The sequence below is a fragment of the Colossoma macropomum genome, unplaced genomic scaffold (assembly GCF_904425465.1).
Source record: "Colossoma macropomum unplaced genomic scaffold, Colossoma_macropomum, whole genome shotgun sequence".
Classification (NCBI taxonomy): domain Eukaryota; kingdom Metazoa; phylum Chordata; class Actinopteri; order Characiformes; family Serrasalmidae; genus Colossoma; species Colossoma macropomum.
Window position 1 is genome coordinate 44243820 of NW_023494792.1, and position 19645 is coordinate 44263464.

Sequence of the window (19645 nt, forward strand, 5' to 3'; positions counted from 1 at the left end):
CTTGATAATATTAGACTAGATTAACAAAAATCTGACAAATTCTAAATTCAAGCTATATTTCTTGGGGTGCCAATAATTATTATGCATGTTAGTATGATTTTTTTTTTATACCACTGCCATCAGACCATAACTATTTATTTATTGTTTATTTTTAGCTGCAAACATTTTCATGGTGAATAGATCAACAGAAATGATCAAACATTACTTGGAAAATTCTGTTACCTTCACATACATTAAAGGTAGGCTAAGTTCAAGCTAGGTTAAGCTTTAAATTTAGATTGTTTTTTTTTTTCACAAGTTTTCCTCATCTTCAAGAAGCATAATTGTGGAGTGCAAACTGGAAAACATATTTGCACAAATTAATTCTAATCTATTTATCTAGATTTTGTTATAGGCCAATTACTGGATTTACCTAAATAATGCTTAATAGATGGAATCAGATAGATAAGACGTGTAAAATGTGTTAATTATGCTTCTCTAGTGTTTCAGTTAATGTGGCATACAGTGAAAGAGGGATTAACTCTCAGTGTTTCATCTTATTATAGAAACAACAACTGATTTAGTCTCAAATTCTCTGAACTGCATTCAGTTAATTAGCATCAAATTCACTCTGATGTACAAACACACAGCCATGGTAGAAACTCTGCACGTGTATGCGCATGTATGTGTGTGTGTGTGTGCGCGAGCACACATGTTGTGTGCCTAGTTGGGATGCTCCCAGACAGCCGTCAGCTCACCGGTTTCCATGGCAACTAAAATAAAGAGTGAAGGAACGCTCCCTCATGCAATGCCACACTTACAATTTTTACTCTCTCTCTCTCTCTTTCTGTCTCTCTCTCTTTCTGCTTGTCTCTTTCTCTCTCAGACCTTTACATTCTCTCTCTCTCTGTCTCTCTCTCTCTCTCTCTGTCTCTCTCTCTCTCTCTCTCTCTCTCTCTCCACCCTTCTCACCTCTAGGCTGACCCTGTTGTGCTTTCCATGCTTCTTCCATTCATCAGCCTTATTGTATTCCCTGGAACTGAATATTCCTCCTTTCAGCCATGGCAACACTCAATGACACAAACACAAATTCAGTTTCCTCAGGCCAATGAAACAATTATTCAATGATCACTTGTGTTATTATATTTTTATGTTATTATATAGTTATCTACAGCTATGATTATAAATATGTTATGAACAACATCCTAGTTGACTTTCATATTTAGAAACAATTGTTATTAGCCTGTATCTGCTGCAAATTTTCCTTAGAATGCATATAAATATTACAGCATAGGCGATTCAGATTATGATAGGATATGCCTGATTATTCACATATTATGTCAAATATGAAATGACATTTTGCTTTCTGTTTCTTTCTTTCACTCTGGAATTTCTTGGGGTTTTTTTTTAGCCTAATTCTCTTTACTTTAGCACCCCCTCCTGTTAGTTCACTGTAATAGTCACTCCTTCCTGTAACTCTTACAGTTATTACAGTAATTGTCCTGTAAACAATTCAGTGCAAAATAGTGAGTGCTGCAAAACACTGACTTTTTGAAATGAAAAACTGAGAACACATTCCAGGGCAGCAGCAAATAAAACATAAGAGAGAAATCAAAAACAGATATACTCGCTGTCCACTTTATTAGGTACGCCTAACTCAAATTTTCAGTCCATTTTATCAGCTCCACTTACTGTGGATTTTGTAGTTCTGTAATTACAGTCTGTAGTCCATCTGTGTCTCTGCATAAATTGTTAGTCCCTCATTATCCCACTCACCAGTGACCAGGTACAAGTGAATTAGACTTGTAGAGTGCACAGTATAGAGACAAGGTGGACATATCTAATAATGTGGCCAGTGATTATAGATAGATTGATAGATAGATAGATAGATAGATAGATAGATAGATAGATAGATAGATAGATAGATAGATGATTTTCAAAGAAACTGTAGGATTATAATAACAAAAAACTTAAAAACAAATCGTTTACTTTTCTCAAGTTACACAATTAAAAATAGTTCTTCAAGTAATACTTATATAATGAGGGATGAATGCATAAATAGTTCTGCATGGTGAAATGGTCCTCTATGATGGTGTTATGACCTGGTCTTAGGTCAGGCCATAACAGAATGTGACAAAGAGCTGTTTCTCCACACCCGCCACCAGACTAAAAACAGCATTGATTTACCCATATTAAAGTTTCAGTGGCAAGATGTTAATTGCTGTGGGCTGCTGTGGTTTCAGGGACAAGCATATGCTTAAAACAGGGGTTGGTTACATGTGGTTTTGGAGCTGCATGAGGGTCTTTTACTGCCCCCTTGCAGCTCCACAGCAGAATTACATTTTTAGGTAAAAAGAACTTAATCCTCCTTAGCAGTAAAATAAAGCTTTGCTGATCATTCTAACACAGTTTTAACAATAAAATGTTTTTAACACTGGAGTATACCAATGTATAACTGCTAATTCACCCTTTAACCCTTTAACCCAGGGCACAGACTGCTGGTCGGACAGCAATGCAGACAACAATCTCACCTAGCTAGTAGCTAACCAAACGGCAAGTAAAGGAAAGATTTAAGATGAAGATGGACCTGCTGCACCATTTAGGTGGAACTGGAAAATATGAACAAGAAGCTGGCGAATGATGAGCTAACTTCAGCCTCGTAAATAAAAGTCCAATGTTGAGAGACATTTTACAAGAAACCCTTCTACTTTTTTTAAAGACTGGATTTTCGTTTACATTATATTTTTAAGCCTAAACTAGCACATTAGCACATACCGAGACATATTTACAGTCAAGATGGTAAAATGTTCCTCCAATTAAATGGATACAAAAAGCTGTGACTCCCATGGTACTAAAGTTTACTAAACGGGCAAGAAGAACAACACACTAAAACTACTGAAATGTATCTTACTGGTGAGAACAGAATAAAACTACTAACGTTTATCAAACTGACTAGAGCAACAACAGACTAAAACTACTGAAGTTTATCCAACTGGCTAGTACAACAACAGACTTAACCTACTGAAGTTTAGCAAACAGGCTGGAACAACAACAGACTAAAACTACTGAAGTTTAGCAAACTGGCTGGAACAACAACAGACTAAAACTACTGAAGTTTAGCAAACTGGCTGGAACAACAACAGACTAAAACTACTGAAATTTATCTAACTGGGGAGAACAGCAACAAACTAAAACTACTAAAGTTCATAAAACTGACTAGAACAACAACAGAATAAAACTACTGATGTTTAACATACTGGCTAGTACAGCAACAGACTAAAACTACTTTAGTTCATCAAACTGGCTAAAACAGCAACAGACTAAAACTACTGAGGTTTATCAAACTGGCTGAAACAGCCACAGACTAAAACTACTGATGTTTATCCAACTGGCTGAAACAGCCACAGACTAAAACTACTGATGTTTATCCAACTGGCTGAAAACAACAGACTAAAACTACTGATGTTTAACACACTGACTAGTACAGCAAAATACTAAAACTACTTAAGTTTATCATACTGGCTAGTACAGCAACAGACTAAAACTACTGAAGTTTATCGAACTGGCTGGAACAACAACAGACTAAAACTACTAAAGTTTATCGAACTGGCTGGAACAACAACAGACTAAAACTACTAAAGTTTATCAAACCAGCTGGAACAATAACAAACTAAAACTACTTAAGTTCATCAAACTGACTAGAACAACAACAGAATACAACTACTTAAGTTCATCAAACTGACTAGAACAACAACAGAATAAAACTACCTTAGTTTATCAAACTGACTAGAACAACAACAGACTAAAACTACTGAAGTTTATCCAACTGGCTGAAAACAACAGACTAAAACTACTGATGTTTAACATACTGGCTAGTACAGCAACAGACTAAAACTACTTTAGTTTATCTAACTGGCTAGTACAGCAACAGACTAAAACTACTGAAGTTTATCAAACTGACTGAAACAGCCATAGACTAAAACTACTGAAATTTATCCAACTGGCTGAAAACAACAGACTAAAACTGCTGATGTTTAACACACTGACTAGTACAGCAAAATACTAAAACTACTTAAGTTTATCATACTGGCTAGTACAGCAACAGACTTAAACTACTGAAGTTTATCAAACTGGCTGGAACAACAACAGACTAAAACTACTGAAGTTCATCAAACTGACTAGAACAACAACAGAATAAAACTACTGAAGTTTATCAAACTGAATTGAACAACAACAGAATAAAACTACTGAAATTTATCCAACTGGCTAGAAGAGCAACACACTAAAACTACTGAGGTTTATCAAACTGGCTGGAACAACAACAGGCTGAAACTACTTTAGTTTATTAAACTGACTAGAACAGCCACAGACTAAAACTACTGAAGTTTGTCAAACTGACTAGAACAGCAACAGACTAAAACTACTGAAGTTTATCCAACTGGCTGAAAACAACAGACTAAAACTACTTAAGTTTATCAAACTGACTGGAACAACAACAGAACAAAACTACTGAAATTTATCTAACCGGCGAGAACAGCAACAAACTAAAACTGCAGAAGTTCATCAAACTGACTAGAACAACAATAAAACGGAAGTTTATCAAACTGGCTAGAAGAGCAACAGACTAAAATTACTGAGGTTTATCAAACTGACTAGAACAACAACAGACTAAAACTACTAACGTTTATCAAACTGACTAGAGCAACAACAGACTAAAACTACTTAATTTTATCAAACTGACTAGAACAGCAACAGACTAAAACTACTGAAGTTCATCAAACTGACTAGAACAACAACAGACCAAAACTACTGAAGTTCATCAAACTGACTAGAACAACAACAGACCAAAACTACTGAAGTTCATCAAACTGACTAGAACAACAACAGACTAAAACTACTGAAGTTTATCCAGCTGGCTGAAAACAACAGACTAAAACTACTGATGTTTAACACTCTGACTAGTACAGCAAAATACTAAAACTACTTAAGTTTATCAAACTGTCTGGAAGAACAACAGACTAAAACTACTAAAGTTTATCGAACTGTCTGGAACAACAACAGCCTAAAACTACTGCAATTTATCTGGCGAGAACAGAAACAGAATAAAACTACCGAAGTTCATCAAACTGTCTGGAACAACAACAGACTAAAACTACTTAAGTTTATCCAACTAGCTGAAAACAACAGACTAAAACTACTGCAATTTATCTGGCGAGAACAGCAACAAACTAAAACTACTGAAGTTCATCAAACTGACTAGAACAACAACAGACTAAAACTACTGAAGTTTATCGAACTAGCTGAAAACAACAGACTAAAACTACTGATGTTTAACATACTGGCTAGCACAGCAAAAGACTGAAACTACTTAAGTTTATCAAACTGGCTAAAACAGCAACAGGCCAAAATTACTGAAGTTTATTAAACTGGCTGGAACAACAGCAGACTAAAACTACTGAAGTTTATCAAACAGCAGTGAGGAAAATACTAAAATTACCAAAGTTTAAAAGCTACAAAAGCTACACAAATCCAACAAAGCTTGCCCCAAGAGGAGTGTCGGTTGGTCTGGTTAGCTGTAGTTTCAGGCCTCATTGTCCTCTTCTATAGTGGAAGTACCCAGTGTGCATGTTTCTAAGCACTCATATCATCAAGGCACAGAACCTTGTTTATTATTATTATTATTTTTTTCTTTGTACCATAGAACACTTTTAGGCTAACAGGCTAAGAGGCTAGCAGGCTAACTACACTGAAAAATTCTGTTGAATTTATTTCCACCCAAAGTAACTCTACTAGATTAGCACAGGCATTGCCGAAAGTGAAATGCTGTACACACACATAAGTAAATCAGGTCAGTTTAATCGGCTGATTGTGCCAGTGTAAGATAAGAATTAATTCGCGCAAAAAGTGACAAAAAGTTACTGCTGGTGAGTTTCTTGACTGAAACTTGCCCATGCAGGGTAGCATCTCTCTTCTCTCGCTGCTGGTGAGAGGAAATCATGACGGAGGGCGGGGGCGGTCTGCGGTCTCACTCACTCACTCACACACACACACACACACACACACGCACACACACACGCACACACACACACACACACACACACACGCGCGCGCGCGACGAGTTTTATGCTGACGTCAACGACACCTCCGGTGCTGCTCGCACACTCGCGCGCGCTCACACACACACCCCCACACGCGCGCGCGCGCGTTCGCGCCCTGTAATAGTTCACCTGTTTCTCCAGAAGCAGGCCACACGCTGGGAGCTGAAGTGAGAACAGACTGCTGCTGGTAAGTGTTTTGTTGTCGTTTTTTTTTCTCTTTCTCCTCTTCATCTCTATCTCTATCTCTTTCTCCACACGCTGGCAGAAATAAACCGCCGTTTATCATTTAATTAAGTCGCACGTTCTTTCAAATAGAGTGCAGTTAGTCAGTAAACTATAATTACAGATAAAGTCATTTGTAAGCCTTAAAGCCTAGTTGAACTTTGAAAATGAGCTGAGGTACATAGCATATGAATTATAGACTAGGCCTGATATAGTAAAGACAAAGAAGACTTTACTGTCAATGCCAGGGGAAAATGAGGAGCAGATGAAACTATAAACACTTGTAGCTTATCCAATGCAACAGTTTTTTTTTTTCTGTTGCAGTATCACTTACAGGAAACCACATAAACAGTACAGGCAGCTTTCACACTTCACTTCACTAACCTGAAGCTGCTCTGATAACAGTGAAACGCTTCACGGACTGAATGTATACACTGTTTATATTGTTCGTTTATGTTCATGTCTGATGTTTACATTGCACCCTAAAAAGCGTGGTTTATAAATTAAATGTGTCATTTGGTCGCACATGAATAAAAGGTGTTACATCAACACAATTCTTGCCAAAGGAAGTCATCTGAAAGACAGTGACTGTGTGATTGTATGTTATTCATGTGCAGCCAATCATGTCGCTATTTCAGTGCTTGCCATTATTTAACATGCCGCTATAATAGCATCGTTTTACAGAGGATGTTTACATGGAACTTATATGAAATACTCCAGCTGATTATAGAGGTGTCCAGTTGTTTTGTTTGTATATTTGCTTGTTTTATGTTTTTTGAACTCTGTAAGCTGTAAACTACCTAAAGGAATCAAAGCAACCCCCCCAACACACCCCCACCACCCACTTACAGCACTGCAAATCACAAGTTATTGTGTCATTTCGAAACATAAGCCCGGATTTTCAGCAAACAGTACAGCTTTAGTGCTCACTGACCACTGCTTGATTTAATAGGGTTACATATTTTTGTCACAAATACACACACGGAGAGAGAGAGAGAGAGAGAGAGAGAGAGAGAGAGAGAGAGAGAGAGAGATACAAACACAAAAATGGATAACAATGCTTACAATTATTTTGAATCCTGTGAAAGTAAGGTTTCAGTGTGTGTATTTGTATTCGTGTAGATGTTTGTAGAAAGGGCCTGTTGCTAAATTATATTTTTTATAAAGTATCTCTCTTTTAATAGCGAAAGTCAGGTTTTTTTAATAAGGGATGCTGGTCCTAGGTCAGATTTTACCAACATGTACAATCTTACAGTCTTAAAAATAAAGGCTCCTAAATCGTTTTTAGCTGCTAGAAAAAAAACAACCTTTGATTGGTGGAAATGTGGAAAGTCTTTAAACTTGAAAAAAGTTCTTCACACTTGCAGTTTTCAGTAGCAAAACTTCTTTTTTAACCCCTTAAATGGCCAGGGCACACCGTTGGGCCCAAAGTGTATTATACACTTCTCAGAATAGCTCAGCAGTTTGCATTTAAGTCCCTGTAGTCACTGAATAATAACCTTTAGTATGTAATAAGCTTGGGATTTAAAGGGGATACAGAAACATATGCTGAAAGGCTCTTTAGAAAACAAAACATGCTTCTTCAAAATATCCTTTTTGGCACCTTGAACTGAGCTCTTCAATTACTTTCAACAGTTTTATTCTCTCACCATCAGTAATTATCATGAATTATCTCACTGTCATGTTAGTCTATAAACAGCTCTATTTATATTCGGCTGTTGGCTAATTACAGCAATATATATGTATATTGTGTGTGTGTGTGTGTGTGTGTGTGTGTGTGTGTGTGTGTGTACACATTTTACGCTTAAATGTTTTTCAGCATGGTGAAAAGTTTTATCAGATTGATAGAGAATGTGTAGTATATGGTTCTATATAGAAAGTCTTTGAAAATGCTTCTATTTATCACCAAAAATGCCTCTTTTATTGTTACAATGTCAAGCTTATAACAACAGAAAAACCCTTTTTAGTGCTACATAGATGCATGCTTTCTCATTCTGAAGAACCATTTCACCATTTCTAAGCTTGGTTCTAAATAGAACCATTCGCTTTACTATAGACTCTCGAAGAACCAACTTTTTTACTGTACATTAAGCTTAGTAGTTACTCCATATTTAAACCCACTCCTAAACAGATGCATGTTTTGATTTAGCCCTACACAGACTACAGTGTAAACTCGTTGAGCTATTCTTAGGTTATAGAAGTGTGTAATAAAACTTTGGATCCTGGCCATGTATGTATTAAATAATATATAAATATATATATACATTTTAAATAATATGTAAGTAATAAATAAAAATAAATAAGATCGACTATGATGCAGTGCACTTCCACAACCTATTGAAAACTACTAAACATTTATAAAAATAATAAATAAAAATAAATTAGATCATTTGTGGCTTTTAGAGAGGGTGAAAAGCCCACCACTGTAAAAGAAAAGGGTATGCTGGATTTATAACACAAGACAAAACAAGAGCATCATTGTGAAATGGAATGCAACATAATAATTGTTTTATCTTTTTTGTCTTGTTTTCATAATCACTGGAAGCCAAACTTGTAATTGAAAATAACATTTGATTAATTGCCCAGCCCTAGTAGTTAGGGTTTCAAACTATTAAGTATTAAGAATATAATCTGCGTAATTTTAAATTTAAGGGATTATAGAAAAGGTCTTGGGGTAAGTTTCTCTTTTTGTTTCTTCCTCATGTTGTAGAAATAAAAGATGAGGAAAAATCATATTTTTCCAAGTTCATCCCCCAGACTTGAGCATTTAGATCTTTTCAGCTAAAAATGGTATACATAGATTTGGGGTTAGACAGTGATCACTTGAGGATGTTATTATGTCAGTTGTACCTCAGGGAACAGAGGTGGAGCCTGAAGAGTTTCTGTTTCTGATGGAGGTTTCATAAAGAACCATTGTTAATGCATTTAGTCTCTGAATAAGCCTAGTTAACAAACTAACCGCTGAATATGTGTAATCCACCAAGTGCTTCTAAGAATAGCTTAAAAATGCCTTAAACCCTTACATGGCCCAAAGTTTTATTACATACTTCAATAACCTATGAATAGCTCTGCCAGTTTGCATTATAGTCTCTGTTGTTAGTTAATAATAAGCCCTAGTATGTAATACATCTGGGGTTTTAAGGGGTTGATGTAATGTATTTTATTCACATGAAACTGAATGCATTTAAGTAAGTAAAGTAAAAAAAAAAAATCTTGGAGCAATGCCATAGAAGACCACTTTTGGTTCCCCAAAGAACTTTTAATTGGTTGGCTCCATGTAATGGACGTATGAGCATGAAGAACCTTTTTAAAGTTTCAACAGTCTCCACATAATGTTTTCAAATAAACATGCACCAAATGTGAATTTTTCAAAAGAATAGAAAGTACTAATAAAAAAAAGTGCAAGATCAGGGTTATCAGAACCTGTAGGTCCTAATAAGCACTCAAAACAGCTGAGAGTGCAGAAAAGCAACCACACAGTCCTATCTCAAAATACAATACTTTTCATGAGCCAGTGAGCCTTGAAAAGGAATCCATTAATGAAAATAAAGGTCACATTTGAGCATATGAAGGGGGTGTTTTTTTTCTGTGTAGCGTGAAACACAGTGAGGAAGTGTGAGTGTAGGGCACTGGAACAATTTGCTCATCAAACAGCACTTCAGTTTCCAACCACTTCTTTTCCCAGCACACAGGCATTTAAAAGCCACATTCTTTAGCGTGGTCTGAACTGTAACATCAGAGTTTATACCTAAACATTTGATTATTTTGGAAAATAAGTGTTCTTTTTTTAATACTGGGGGTTATTTGGTGCTGCAGTCAAGCTTTCCCCAGTTTATTCTCAACCAGGGGAACAGCTTAACTAAACACTCTGACACATTTAATTACAGATTAGTACAGAAAGGGGTTGTAGGTAGCTTGTCTTCAGAGCCTAAAAGTCCTGTTGAATGGAAGCTGTTGTCAGCAATTGTGCAATTTATTTAGTCTCTGAATGAGCCTAAAATAAGGAACTGACTCACTACATCATAGTTTTGACTTACAGTCGTTATGGGCGTATCCACAAGTTTGGGCACCCCGGTCAAATAGCATGCTTTGTTGATTTTAAGTTAACACATCCTCTACAGAGAACACATGTCTGCACATTTAAATGCACAATAGAACATATTGGTGGAGGCATAAAATGTGGCCTGTGCAAAAGTAATTTAATACATGTGCATTTAATATGTGCATGTAATATGTTGTATTTTATATTAAATATGTTAAATTTAATGAACATTCAGGAATGGTGCTCTAAAATAAGCAGAAAATTGCTATATTTAAGTGTATTCTCTGCAGAGGATGTACATATTTTCACTTAGAAAATTAACAACATGTAATTTGACCAGGGGCAACCTAACTTTTGTTTACTACTGTATATTGCTGATTTAGGTTGATCCAAAACCAGTTTGCTGGTTCTCATACAAAAAACTGTTCAACAATATGGTGTGTTGTAAGGATGGTCAGTATTTCTAGAGCACTGAACAACTGCATGGATCATAAAAAGACAGATTTAGACCAGTTATAGAGAGCCTGTACACAACACCCAGTGTACCATAACTACACATTCCAGTTTAAATTCATTTTATAGGTTTTGATGTAATAAGGATTGTTACTTGCTTTGCCCATATGTCTCTAAGAGAACACTATTAATGATGTGTGATGCATTTAAAACATACTTTTCCTCTATGTAGATTACTTGTAAGTAATTTGCACATATATGTGCTACCTGCAGCAGGTGGCTGTGCTTTGTCAACTGTGCTGTGCTTTTGTGGTTGTGACAACCTGAATTTTGAATATAATCAGATTGGGAAACTCATCTGTCAGACGGTTTCTATTGCCTAGTTTCTAGGTTTTTAAAACAGCATCAGTCAAATTTGTGAGTGTTGGTCCTTAATGGGACGCTTCAGCCAAAATTAAAAATGTATCCATTGCTACCTCTGATGTAAACATGCTTGCTTATGTAGTACAGCGGTGCGGCCAAAATCTCTAGAGTGAGATTTTCTAGTTTAATACTTTGGAAACCCAACACCAATCTTGGTGAACTAAAACTTGAACAGGTTGTAAAATTGTGAATTGAGCCAATGTCAAACCAGTGAGGCAGAGGGATCTAATGCTGAGCTACAGAATACTGTTAATATGATGAATAACATAATAAACTCTACTTTTAGGTTGGAATGCCCCTTTAACAGGGGCACAATTAAATAATGTATGAACGCTTAGATGATTCTCATATGGAGCTTCATTTCTTTAAGCAAGTCAAATTTATGAATGTCAGTTATATTGTTAACCGTTACACATACAGCCTTCTTAAAATGTCTTGTTATCAAACAGTATCTTAAATTTCAGTGGAAATGCTGGCATTGTGAGGAAAAATAATACGAATATTGCTGAGAAGTGGTGTTTTATTTGTTTTGTTTGTTAGTTTTTTGTCTGTGTAGCTTCATGCAGAGTATGTATTCTCAACCTCCAAAATTGTTAACTTTAAAATTTTATTTAAAGTTGCTTATTTTGCCTCTTCCACAATAGAAAAGTGCTGATGCAGTGAAAAGGCCTACCACAAACCCCATCGACAGGCTTGTGGCTGATGTAACGGTTTGAGTTAACCATGTCTCGTATTCATGCCTCAGTAATTACCGTAACATCTTGTGATTCTGCATCGCAGAGTCTGGTTTGAAGATGCATGCTTGTGTAGTACCTTAGTAATTGTATGAATTTACTGAAAGATACAGTCCTACAGACAGTCCTGTAGCGTTACTATTAGAGAGGACTGGTGATGATACTGGATTGGAGGGCTAAAAAAACACCAGCAAAAACCTATTAATAGCTCACACACTAGCATCTCATTCTCAGTACAGCAGTGAAATAATGAAAGGAGCTGCCTATCTAACTACTGGTCACACTTTAAGTTTTGATGCGTATCATGACCTAATGCTACAGCAAGCTAACAGAACAATCACTCTATATTTCACATAAGCATTGCACTTTTTATCAACTACAGCATGAGCAGAACATGACAAGATTTAAGTCCATGTATATAATATACAAATTAAAAATATATATCTTACCTGAGTGTCTGTTACAAGCAGTTATAAGCTTCAGATGCCTGTGCTATAAGCTCTCAATGGCCCTGTACAGCTGATATAGTGTCCCTGTTAGCATGACGCTAGCCTAACTAAATTAGCATTATTACAGTAGTGTAAATTGGATAAATACTGGCTTCTTATGATGCATATTAAATGTTTTGGATTAAACATTGCTGTGTAATGACACACTCACAATTTGACTGTATCTGGCTCTCAGTGTAACCAAAATAATTTTTAGCATGTCTCAGCTTATCCAATTTTAGAACCTGACCTGACACTCCCTGATCTGTGTCCCATGCCCGATTTGCACTGCATTACAGTTTAAAACACTGCTGGATCTTTACCCCACATGCCTGTCTTTTTACAACGTCATATTAGTGGAGTAGCTTAGGGTGCAACTAGGGTGTAACGCTGAAACCACTACATAAGTCTTTCTTAGTTTAATATTTAGTATTAGTATATTCTTTCTATGAGTGAAAACATCCAGATTAGAGTACAGGGAGACAAGACGGGTACGGACTAAAACCTGCTCAATGTTACTGTCATTTTAATGAAACATGGCAGCATGTCTGTGGATGACTCTAAACTCCCTCTGTAGTGTGCTGCACAGGTCATAAAAACATGGCTTCTACACCCAAATAGGGCCCTGTATGTTTAAAAGGAGGTTACCATAAAACAGTATAATGTTTTTTATTTAGACATACAATGCCCTGTTTGTGTGTAGAAGCCATTATATAATGACCTATGTGGTGCACCGTGCAGAGGGAGTAGGGAGCCATTTGAGACTGAGCCCATATTTTGCCCAGCTTTGTTCATGCTATGGTTATTGTAGCAGCTATCCAGGCTTAGAATGCTATTACACAAGGCAAAACCGCTCAGATAAATAACTACAGCTTAAAGCTCTGTTTTCACTGATGAACATGTAGGATAGTTTGCCAACCGAGCAGGAAAGAGTGCAAAATACACGTGTAATTACTACTGAAGAATATGGACGTTTTGTTACGGCTCAAGTAAATGTCACAACGCATTTGGCAGGGAGTCATAGACATGCTGTGTGAATCTACAACTCACATGAGACAGAAAGCTACCAGTTCTTAATTTAAATATACGTTTTAATATAAATATGATTCATTGATCAGGCCCTAGTTTGTATTGAAAAAAACATGAGCAAAGCACATAACCTTCTATACATAAATTTTTTAAATTTATTTATTTTTTTTTAACCAAGGATATATTTCATGTTTTTCTTTTCAAAATATAATGTGGGCATTACAGTTTATATATGCAGCTGAAGTCTCTATATAAACTCCCAGACAGTTCACATTTTCTTTGACAGTCTACATTCCCATGTGTAACAAGTTGGGTTGGAGCAGAATCTGCTATACAGGAACAAAAATGGTCATAGAACCGTTTTTTTGGTACTATGTAGAGCTCTTGTGTACTGTATAGTTAGTTTTAGAATATGTCGTGATAGGCCACAGTGCATGCGTGGGTGCATGTATGTGTGAGTCTATCTGTTGATGAAAGACTTTGCTGGGGTTTGTTTCCTGCTGTTTGACCTACTGGGTCATTTGAACTGCACTGATGGATTAGGGCTGGACTTCACTCACATGAAAGCATTTGATGAAATATTAAATACAGCGCTGAGAAGGGCAGGCAAGGCCTGGTTGTAGATTCATGACTTTAGAACCTCCACTTGTCTTACTCTCTCGCTGTTTGTCTTTTTCTAGGAGAGACAGGTAGCATGAACAGCAGCCCACCTGAGCACTTCTCTGGCACAGGAAGTGTGTGGTTTAAATTATTGCTCAAGGGAAGGAAGTGGCAGCATTATCACACTTACGATGATGAAGTGTATGAAATTAAACTATCAATAAATGAAACAAGCTGACAAGCCAAATCCGATCAGAAAAGTCTGACTGCAGATAAGTGTGAGTGTTTGTGGTGTGGAGTTTTATCGCATGCTTATGTGTGTGTGGGTTTGTGTGTGGGTTTGTGTGGGTGTCTTGTGTGTGTTTGTTTTCCATTTAAATTGATCTTTTTCACATCCTCCACATTCTTATTAATGTTTGTGGGCTGATGTTTTTCATAGAAGAAAGTACTTTGTACATGCTTTTTTGGGCTTTTTCTAACATTCCCTGCAGATTATTCTTTTTTTATCCAAGATTTAAAATATATATATATATATATATATATATATATATATATGTATATATATATATATATATATATATATATATAATATATATATACACACGCTATTATTATTTACATTATACATACTGCTTATTATATGCATTGTACATAGTACTTTCACAGTGACTAATTCAGTACAAGCCTAGCATACAGCTGCTGCCCCCGTTTTCCATTTTTCCATTTCTAACTACATGGAACGAGCACATACTGAATGACTGAAACAGTAAACACATTGATAAATATGATGACTCAAGAAATGTCCATTTATTGGCATCACTTACTTTATGTATATTTACTGCCAAATATGATAGTTATGTTTTTTCTGTTACTGTCTGACACGTGACCAGTCACTGACCATTACTATTTTATTCACGTTTACAGTATTTATCCGGCAAATGCATTTTATCACACTGTAATGTTTCGTAATTCCTTTTTATCAGTAAAAATGTATGAAACTTAATTGAGTGCACAAACTTTTATGTGAATTTCAGTGATTTTACATTAATGTTTGTCAATTCCATAAAACCTTTTTAATTCAGTACCTCAAAATATGCATAAAAATATGTTGATGGAAACCTAGCTGCTGTCACTGCTGCACTGAGAATAGTCCACCTCACAAATAATGTCTAGTTATGGTGGGTAGAGGGCAGCTGATTATGCAGCAACATATTGGCTTCAGTCTATAACTAACCTAAGTGCACCTGTATGGTAGGTGTTTCTAAAAACACTGGCAACTCAGGGTATACTTTTGTATTTAAAAACACAAATTAAAAAAACATTTCTTTAGTAGAGACTATGATGTCTGTGCTTGTATGTCTACATTTCTGTATTTACAGAATGCAGTTTCACTGTCAAGCTGTAGTTTTAAATTTTATGCTCTGAAGGCCTGGACCAGCTTGTCCTAATTGTGGTGGGGAATGGAAAGTTAAATGGCTTGGCTGTGGTGGTTTACAATTCGATTATGAGATAAGGGCTCTGCTCTGGCCTGATTTTGTGTTAGGCCTGCTTACGCAGTGGTTGGTAGGAAAATGCAATGTGTCAGGCTTTTCTCCCTGCTGTGCATGCATGCATGTTGTGGTTGGTGCATGAAGGATGAATATGTAGTAAAAATGTTTACAAAGCACTGATGCACATATTTTATTAAATTCAACATTTTTTTTAAATATATAAAATTATCACAGCCATTAGGTAAATAAAATCAAACACATAGCCATGCAATCTCAAAAGACAAACACTAGCTTAGTGATTTTAAACATGACACTGTCATAGGATGCCTCCATTGCCACAAGTCAGTTTGTGAAATATCTGTGCTGCTAGATTTGCCCCTGTCACCTGTAAGTTCTATTATTGTGAAACAGAAGCATCTAGGAGAAACAACAGCTCAGCCACAAAGCAGCAGACCACAGCAACTTCCAGAGTGAAGTCGGAGAGTGCTGAAGCACATAGAGCATAAAAATTGCCTATCCTCTACAGAGTTCCAAACTCCCTCTAGAAGTAACCTTACATTAGTCTAAGAACTGTGCATCAGGAGCCTCATGTAATGGGTTTCCATGGCTGAGCAGCTGCACACAAGCTCAAGATCACAAGATCACAACGCGCAATGAGAAGCATTGGCTGGAGTGGTGTAAAGCACACTGCCATTGGACTCTGGAAAAATGCTCTCTAGAGTGATAAATCACACTTTAATACCTGACAGTCTGACAGATGAATCTGAATTTGATGGATGCCAGGAGAACACTACCTACCAGAATGTGTCATGGCAACAGTTAAGTTTGGTGGAAGAGGGATAATGGTCTGGGGCTGTTTTTCAGGGTTTGGGTTTGGCCCTTTAGTTCCAGTGAAAATTAATGTTAATGTCACAGCATACAAAGACATTTTTGACAATTATGCTTTAAACTTTGTGGCAACCGTTTAAGGAAGTCCCTTTCCTGTTCCAGAATGACTGTGCCCCTGTGCACAAAGCAAGATGCGTAAAGACATGGTTTGATGAGTTTGTTGTGGAGGAACTCCAGTGCTCTGCACAGAGCCTTGACTTCAACCTCACTGAACATGTTTGGGATGAATTGGACCGTCAATTTAGAGCCAGGCCTTGTCATCCAACCGCAGTGCCTGACCTTCTCAGAAGAATGGAGGCTCTTGTAGCTGCAAAGGGGGCAGAGGAGGGGGGGTGTTTGGAATGGCATGTCCAACAAGCTCATATAGGTATGATGGTCAGGTGTCCTATAAGGTGGCTATAAAGTGTATATAAACATGAAATGTAGCAATGTAGAACAATGTACAAAACAGATTTCCCCTGTGTTTAAAAAAATGATTATTTATGATAGCATATAAATATATATGTGTGTGTGTGTGTGTGTGTGTGTGTGTGTGTGTGTGTGTGGTTGTGTATAGAAAAGTCCTTTAACTATGACTACGTAAACAAATCAACAAGTCAGATGTACATGTAAGAGCAACATAGCCATATTTTAACAAAGAGTGTAAAGCGTATGCATGTGTATGAGTGTGCACTAAGCTGGTCTGGGACTGGAGGACACAAGTTTGTTCTGGGACGCTGCACTGGTGGTTTTGTATTACAGATCTATTAATAGACGTCTCTCCCTCCTCGAACCTTTCCCCCAGCTCTTTACCTCTATCTCTCCCTTCTTTCTCTCTGTCTCTTATTTGCTTGCTGTTTAAGTAGAATGTGTTTTTGTTGCCCTTAAGGCTAGTCAGCTTTCACAGGTAAGCTCTATAAAGCTCAAGATATGATTCAGTCATAGTGTGGTACACCCTTAAACTGCATGCGTATGAATTTTAAATCTTGTTACTCTGTGTCTGCTGTGAATTGTTAAGTGACTACTATGAATTATTTTATATCTACTATGAAACTGCATGTTCTGTAGTTATGAGTCAGGAAATGAAATGTGATCTGTAGAGTTTAAGGGCTTAATTAATCTCAATTGTTAATACAGTTGTCTGTAAAGGTTTATAGACTCCCCAGTGAAATGACATGTTTTGTTGTGAAAATAAGCTGAAATAAGTTGACGTCCTCTACAGAGCACAGACAATTATGCCATTTTTCTGCAAATGTCAGTGCACAATTTCTATATATTCTCTCAATTTCTATTTATTTTCTATCATTAACATATCTCCACTGTCGGAACTAATCCTTACATCTCATGTATCATTTTTTATTTTTTTACATAGTTTGAAAAGACCAGCTGCCATTTATATTGTCAGAAATTTTTTTATGATGAACAGATCAACAGAAACAGTTTAAAATTACGTGAAAACAAATATTGTTCCCATTGACTTCTACTCAAAGAATGTGTTCTCCTGTAAAGCTATCATTTTGCTGATATAAGTTTTGGTCTTGACAGTGATGATATTTAAAAAATTAAATAGGATGTGTTCTTATTTTCACAACGAAACATGTAATTATACCAGGGACGCCCAACTTTTGCTTACGACTTTATTCATTCTGCTGTGCGTTTCTCACTTTCTCTTTCACTCTCTCTTTCTTTCTCTCATTTTTCTCTCCATCTCTTTCTCTTTTTCTCCATTTCTCTCCCTCTCTTTCAGTCTCTCTCCCTCTTCTGTCTCTTACTCTCCCCCTGTCTCTCTTAATGTTTTTCTATTTTTTCATTTCATTCTTTTCTCTCCCTTTTTCTCTCTCTCCCTCTCTTTCAGTCTCTCTCTCTCTTTCTCTCTCTTGCTCTCTCCCTCTATCTCTCTTTAAATTCTATTCAAATTGCTTTATTGGTGCTACTTTATCAAGTACTGTGGTTCCAAAGTGTAACCGTATATAACAATATTATCTTCTTTTAGCAATTGCCATCAAAGCTAGTCACGTAAATGTGATTTCAGTGTCAGTCTCAGTGAAGAACAGACTATCCCTTGTGTTCACTTGTAAGAAGTGAGAAATGTTTTTTTCACCAGCACCAATGTGGTCACACAAAAAAGTTTCATGATCTAGAATGTGCTTTAATCTGCTTGTGTGTGTGTGTGTGTGTGTGTGTGTGTGTGTGTGTGTGTGTGTGTGTGTAAGCGCACATGAGAAGGAGATTTGAAATGTTTGAACATATCGTTTGATGTTTTGCTTGTATTATGTCTCCTTTTATTTTTTTTATCTTGTCCTCCATCTCAATCCCTTCTTCTGTCTTAACTATTCAGATTTCTTAGGTTCAGTAAGCAGAAAAGTTCCTTTTTCATTTGGTTTAGAGGTCAGAGCACAACTAAGAGGAATTTGATTCTAATGCTGGAAGAACAGGAAAGTTTAAGAGAGAGGATGAAGGGATTGAGAAAAAGAGACATGACACATATAAAACATGACAAATTTTGATCACAAAACAGTTATAATGATGTTTAATGTATATTATATGTTAATCGTGAGTGAGTGAGTGAATGCAGTACAAGAAAATGATGTCCTGGCAAATGAAATTACCCAGATATTCAATGTCTCATAATGAGCTCCGTAATAATAAGATTATTCAATCTGCTTCTAGAGAGGATTCATATCTTTTCAGCACTAAAAAACAATGACACCCAGTTTCATTGATGTGAAGCACCACTCTTACGAAGCACCAAAGGCTACTGGAGTGCTAATAGCACCCCCTTGTGGAGACTTTTCAGCCTGCTAAACAAGAGTGAGTTACAAGCCAGGCCCGTGAGGTGCTTTGCATCTAAAAATAAACAGTCTCAACTCAATCAACGTGTCTAAATTAGCATCTTTAAAGCCTCATAGAAATACAAAATAATGTTTTGAAAAAGAAAAACAAAATCAAAAGTCCTGAAGTAAAGACAGTGTGTATGGAGTAATGGAATATGGAACAATTATATTCCCTAACTACAGGTACTGAAGATGTACCCTTGAGGATACCTCCTGGGCGACATGAGGCTTATCACCCCAGTGACAGTTTAGTATCTTTTTTTTTGAGAGTGTGTGGTGGTTCACAATCTGGTGGTATTACGGTCTGTAACTGTAAACCTACAATGTGCACCTATATGGTCAGGTGACAGGGGTGGCCAGTTCCACCCTACCATGAAGCATGGCCA

The 19645-nt window shown here is 36.6% G+C and overlaps 1 protein-coding gene across 2 annotated transcripts in view; it reads left to right on the plus strand.

Annotated features, from left to right (window-relative positions):
* The first annotated feature begins 6164 nt into the window (after positions 1-6164).
* Positions 6165-19645, plus strand: part of prkcq (protein kinase C, theta) — a 38944-nt gene continuing 25463 nt past the window's right edge. The window contains exon 1 of one of the 2 annotated variants that reach the window (XM_036577266.1): positions 6165-6264. The gene's annotated coding sequence lies outside the window, so the exon portion shown is untranslated. Of the gene's footprint in view, positions 6265-17213; positions 17333-19645 lie in introns of those variants that run through there. The other variant, XM_036577265.1, reaches the window with a different exon arrangement.